General features: G+C 41.8%; 1 long non-coding RNA gene across 1 annotated transcript; it reads left to right on the top strand.

The window, feature by feature from the left end:
• The first annotated feature begins 4947 nt into the window (after positions 1-4947).
• LOC125547956 lies at positions 4948-5740 on the top strand. Its single transcript, XR_007300854.1, has 2 exons — positions 4948-5422; positions 5517-5740. It is a non-coding gene; the product is annotated as an uncharacterized LOC125547956 (long non-coding RNA).
• The last annotated feature ends 260 nt before the right edge of the window (positions 5741-6000 follow it).

The raw sequence follows: 6000 nt of genomic DNA, 5'->3' as shown, positions 1-6000 counted from the left end.
ATATCCAGCTCATGTATGAATGTCATACAAGTTTTTGATGTATAGTAGGCTGGTCAAAGATATAGTTCTTGGGAATTATGGTTAAACATGTTAATCACTAATTCTTGGGTATTGTGAGTTAATCACAAAGATACCCGCTCGATTGCATTCTGTTGCGAATCAATGTAAGAGCTACTATGGCCTAAAAAGACTAGCCAGGAATGAGGTTTTAATACGTGTTGGGAACATAGTAAAAGTTATTATACCTTCCATCGGTGTATTACCTATGTATTTTCTTTCATAATTCATTTTAGAGTTTCTTACACTCTAGCCCTTTGCATAAGGTATCTTGCAAGAAGGTTGTTCATAAGAGAACGTTGATGTTCAGTATTATGAATAAACATAAGGGCCATACTTTCATTGTGAATGAGATGTATGTTATGAATAATGATATTAATATATTACCTCTGTGTTTACTTTCATAATTCATTTTAGAGTTTCTTACACTCTAGCCCATTGCACAATGTTTATTGCAAAACAGTTGTTCATAAAAGAACAATTGTTGTTCAGTATTATGAATAACATGAAGGGCCATGCTTCCATCCAAGATGGGATGTATGTTATGGACATTGATGGTAAAATGATACATCCATAATGCTGACACTAAATGTCGCAAGACTATGAGAATACCACACATGTGTGGCACTGCATTTGGTCACATTGGAGAAACCCGCATGGAAAAATTCCATTATGATGGATTTTGAAGTCGGTTGATTTTAAATCACCTGACACTTGCAACTTTCCTCCGAAAAGTGAAGTGACTGAAATACCGTTCACATGCCATAAGGAACGAGCAACAAACTTATTGGTGATCATACATTTTGATGTGTGTAGTTCAATAAATGTTGTTGCAAGTGGTGGATTTATTTATCTTCAGAAATGACTCAAGTAGATATATGGATATTTACTTGATGAGACGTAAGTCTGGATCTTTTGAAATCATTCGAAAGGTTTTCAAAAATGAAGTAGAAGTTATTGTAACAAGAAAATTATGTTTCTGCAATTTGATTGCACAAAGGAATATTTGAGTTACATGTTTAGCGAATGTCTGATGAGTTGTGAAAGGGGTTTCATAACTTGCACCTCCCGGAACACCACTGCAAGTGGAAAGTCCGTGGAGATGTAATCTAACCATTTATGACATGGTAAGGTCAAAGATGACATAAATAAATTTGCCATTATCCCTTTTAAAGTGATGCTTTAGAGACTGCGACTTTTTCACTGAAAAGAGCTACATCGGGTCTGTTGAAATGAAGCCATGGTATGGTACGCCCAACCATGTTATATATTTTCTTAACATTTGGAATATGGGGCTTGTGTAAAAGGTTACAAACCTATTCCAAATCAGACAAGTGCTACTTTGTAGGTTATACCAAAATGTTGGGTATTCCTCCCTCACTATACCGAGGCAAATAGTTTTGCCGCGACACGGTGTGCTTTTAAAGAGAATGGTTCTTTCAAAAAGGTGAGTGGGAGAATAGTGCAACTCGACGAGATAAACAGTATCTTCGTCATCAGATCAAAGGAAAGAGACCTTGGAAGTAATTTCAGAGTTTCCTACTGCGACTGATACGGAAGTCTCTACAATAAAGTGTATGAACTTCGGTCAAACTTGCAGCTGAACCACGTAGGCAAGGCTCGTGCAAACCTCTCAGGTGCGCAAACGAGATATTGTTGTTAGACAACATTATACCTATGATACACAAGGAAGCGTTGATGGGCCCTGACTCCGGAATTGGCTAAATGCCAATACAACCCGAGTTAGTTTCCACATAAGTGATTCAAGATTAAAACCTTGATACACCTTTCGGAAGACTTAGAGTCTAACGAATATTTATGGAACTTAAAACTGATACGTATAAAAATGTTTTATCCATAAAGCTCGACTTGTTGAAATAACAAGTTCAAGAGTTGACTACGATGAGGTTGTTTTCATCATAGCGATGTTTAAAGTCGGTTCGGGTTGAACTAGCAATTAATACATATTTCAATCATGAGATATGAAACATGGATGACAATAGGATTTCCATCTGATGGAAATGAAACCAAGGACTTGCATGTGTTACAGTCCAAGGCATTTTGTCTATCCAGAGGATGCTAGTAAGGGTGCAAACTTCAGAGTTCCAGCGATGGACAGAAGAGAGCAAAATGGAGTTGGAATCTTCATGCTTTGATGAAATGATCAAAGGGGTTTGACTTCATCAATGGGTAACGGAGATGCTTGTAATTCAAGAAAGTAAGTGGGAGCGTAATAATATTTCTAAAAACCTTGTGTGCTTGACACATTGTTAATTGGAAATAAATTTCTTGACACAAATTAGGACTTCATTTGAAAATAGTTTTTTGATGAAGTGGTTAGGCTAAATAGCCTCAATATTAGGCATAATGATCTATGGAGATAGATTTACCTAATAGGGCTAAGCAATGAATACATATTGACAAGGTGCTAAAACCTTTTAACATTTAAAACCGCCAAGGAGTGATTCTTGCTGGAGTCACATGGAATATTTTTTGCAAGACTCGGTGTCCCAAAACACTGATGAGAAAAATACATGATGCAGATTCCACACACTTTTGTGTTTGAATTAATCATGTATTCCATGGTATGTAAAACAACCAGATATGTCCAATACTCCCAAGGTGTTGCGAGTATGGATACTAAAGTGATCAAAGTACTGATCGTGGGACAACAGTGAAAGATGGCATTGAGTACTAGAGTAAGTACTGATGATATGTTTTCTCGCAAGTGGAGATCATGAAGAGTTTGTTGTAAAATGTTACATCGATACAGTCTTCATCTTTTCTCCATGCGATTTTCGATTTAAGTTAAGGGTTTTGTGTAATACACAATATGATGGCACGGTAGTTGGAAATTGTTCCCAACAGGATACTGTGGCGAATTCTATAACAAATGACTAAGTATGTTGACGCTTTAGAAGCGACAAACAAGTTGTTGAATCATATAGTTCATTCATGAACTTAGTATGGTTCCAAGATGGCTTTTGTCAATGGGACACTACTGCAGGTAGTTTCTCCATAACTCAGTCTGAGGAATCCAGGTTCGACTTGTGATTCACATACATAAAAGCCAAGTCCACACAAAATATGAATTTTGTGAAAGCGTGAAAATGCGAGGATATGCAAAGATACACACGGAGCTGAAGTCGTCAGATCCATTGGACATCAGGCTATACCACAAGCGGAGCATTTTTACACCAGAATGCCATAGGTGTAAACTGCATTAGCACTGACTAGATTATTGACTCTAGTGCAAGTGAGAGTCTGTAGGAGATATGCCCTAGAGGCAATAATAAATGTTATTGATTATCTCCCTGTTCATAATTAGGTTTATGTTCCATGCTATAACTGCTATGGTTCTCGAGTCTGAAATAAAACGAGGCTTGGAGGAAGACTCATATGCACGTGTGGAATAATAAACGATAAAATGTATTCCTAGTCTGGCATCTAAGACTAGCTCAAGTGTTGCATGATGGTTCTGTTTTCCTGATCATGGGCATGTCTATGCCAGAAATTTTGAGGGCACAATGTTAGAGGAACATTTGTGTTGAATCGACCCGAATTGATGTTATGCTATGAGATACATTCGTCACAAGTTAATGGTTAATAACACAAGAAGTTTATATTTGCATAATTCCTTAGACCATGAGAGTATCGAGTTTCTTCATGCTTGCTTCATGAACTTTGGGGTTTGTTAAACGTCATCCGTAAATGGGTGGCTATTACGGCGGCTTACGGGTTCATGGAAAAGTATGTTAAGTAACTTGATAGCTCAAGATTGGGATTTGCTCCTCCGTCGATGGAGAGATATCTCTGGGCCCTCTCAGTGTTACGGTATCCATCATCGTCTGGCCAGACACAGGGTGATTTGATCACGGGGATGTCGGAACACGGAACGTGAAAAGAGAACAATATCGGTAACGAGGTAACTGGCATAGTGGACAAGGAGTTGATCCACAGGGATGCCAACATGTCTCACCTCGGGTATTTGTAACATATCGCGAAGCAACAGGAATAGCACACAACAACTGAAGGTTCACTCAGATATTCATTCGTGTGGGTATAGGGGTCAATATGGGTGTCCACGGCTCCGATGTTGATCATTGATCGGAAGGGGTTCCGGGTCATGTTTATACTTCACTAAACCTATAGGGTCACACGCTTAAGGGTCATCTATCTGTTGAATACTAGACAGGGAGTCTGAGAGAAAGTTTTCGGAAAAGGTTTTTCGGAGACATCAGAAAAGTTCTGAAAAGAGAGGTCACCGGATGAGTTCTGGTGAAACCGAAAAAGTTGTTTCGGGGTATGGCATTAAGTCAAAATGGTTTCGGCACATGCCTGATAATTCTTGGAGGGTGCCAAAATCATTCTGGAAACTTTTTGGAATTTTCAGAAATAAAAACCGGAAATGTTTCGGAGCTGCCGGAACCGGTTAAGATGCTTTTCACAGATGAAAATCACTAAACTGGAATTGTTCCAGAACGCATTGAAAATCATTATGGTGGGTACTAGAAATTTTCTAAGCCGACATGAATATTTTCAGTTCGAACGGACGCCGAAAAATGTCGTCATGAATAGTGAAAGTGCTTTTTGGAATATTTTATTGAAAGCCACTATTTTGGGCTTTGTCCCAAGATTTTTTGGGATGACATGGATGGATAGGAAGGTGGTAGAGCCACCCAAGAGGGCTGCCAATTTCGTTGGTGCCATTGGGGGGGCCCCCATGAGGCTTCCTTCCACCATTTGGTGCTCCACCTGCCTCCCCATTTTGCCCTTATGTATGACATAAAGCGTGGGCACTTTGGGTATTTGTGGAGGCATACTATCCCTTGGTTTTCCTATAAATAGGAGGTGAGGGGTTGCCCAAACCATCATCCCTTCTCACATACAAGTGCCATGCATGATCTGGCTTCTCTCTCCCTCCCAGCGAAATAGGTTCGTAGAGCCGAAAGGTTGTCTGGGTTCCGGTGGGAAGTAGTTCTGGACGGCGAAGCCTTGCCGGATAGATGACACCGTATGTGTGCAACCCCGTAGAGAGGTCGTAGTTTCGATCCTTTTGCCCGAGGAGCTGTTTTGAGAGTGCCTCCCGAAGGGCTGTCCAAATGACGGTCCGAGTTCTGTGAATCCTCCCGAAGGGCTGTCCGAGTGACCGTCCGAGTTTTGAGGGTCCTCCCGAAGGGCTGTCCGCGACACCGTCCGAGGGACTATCCGACCGCCTCCCGGAGGGCTGTCCGTGGGGCGGATGAGGGTATACATCCTCGCGGTTGGGAGGTTGTAAATCCTAGTTGCGGGAATCTGCACCATCATTCGTCATCGACTCTACTTCCACTGCGCTACGAGTCGGTAACGAAAAAGATCAAACCATGTATGCAGTCTCCATAGTGGTCCTGGGCTGGTGCGTAGGTCGGAATTTTTTTGTTTTCTGCTGCGTTCCCTTACATCGTCGTCCTCGATGACAGCGACGACGACGACGCGCCGCCGCCGCCACCAGTCCGCCATGGCGACGCCGGGCAGGGGTCCACCAGGGACGGCCGCGTCAAGGAGGAGAAGGCTGATGATGACGACGGCGGTGAGGATGGCGGCGATGACGGCGACTACTCCGCGTTCAACGAGTTCTTGTTTTAGATATATTTGCTATGTATAAGCCGTGAACATGTCTAATATATGCCAAAGTTTGCCAAAATTTAGACGTGTTTAGCCGAACTTCGCCGAACGTTTTTTTTTTAAAAAAAATTAGACGCGTCTGGAGGCGGCCTTGGACCGGCGGCTGGGGACCAACTCGCTCCCAGGCTTTTTTTTTGCGTTGGCTCACCTCCAGACGGCGATTTTAGACGCCCCCTCAGGGGCCAACTGCTGGAGATGCTCTTATGAACTGATTAACAGCTAGATCTTCTTATTAAGTTGCAGTATCTTTGAATCTGAGATGGAGCGCGTCCGTCCACC

The sequence above is a fragment of the Triticum urartu genome, chromosome 3, assembly GCF_003073215.2.
Source record: "Triticum urartu cultivar G1812 chromosome 3, Tu2.1, whole genome shotgun sequence".
NCBI classification, from domain to species: Eukaryota; Viridiplantae; Streptophyta; class Magnoliopsida; order Poales; family Poaceae; genus Triticum; species Triticum urartu.
The sequence above is the reverse complement of the archived record's forward strand: the minus strand, read 5'-3'. Positions and strand labels throughout refer to the sequence as shown.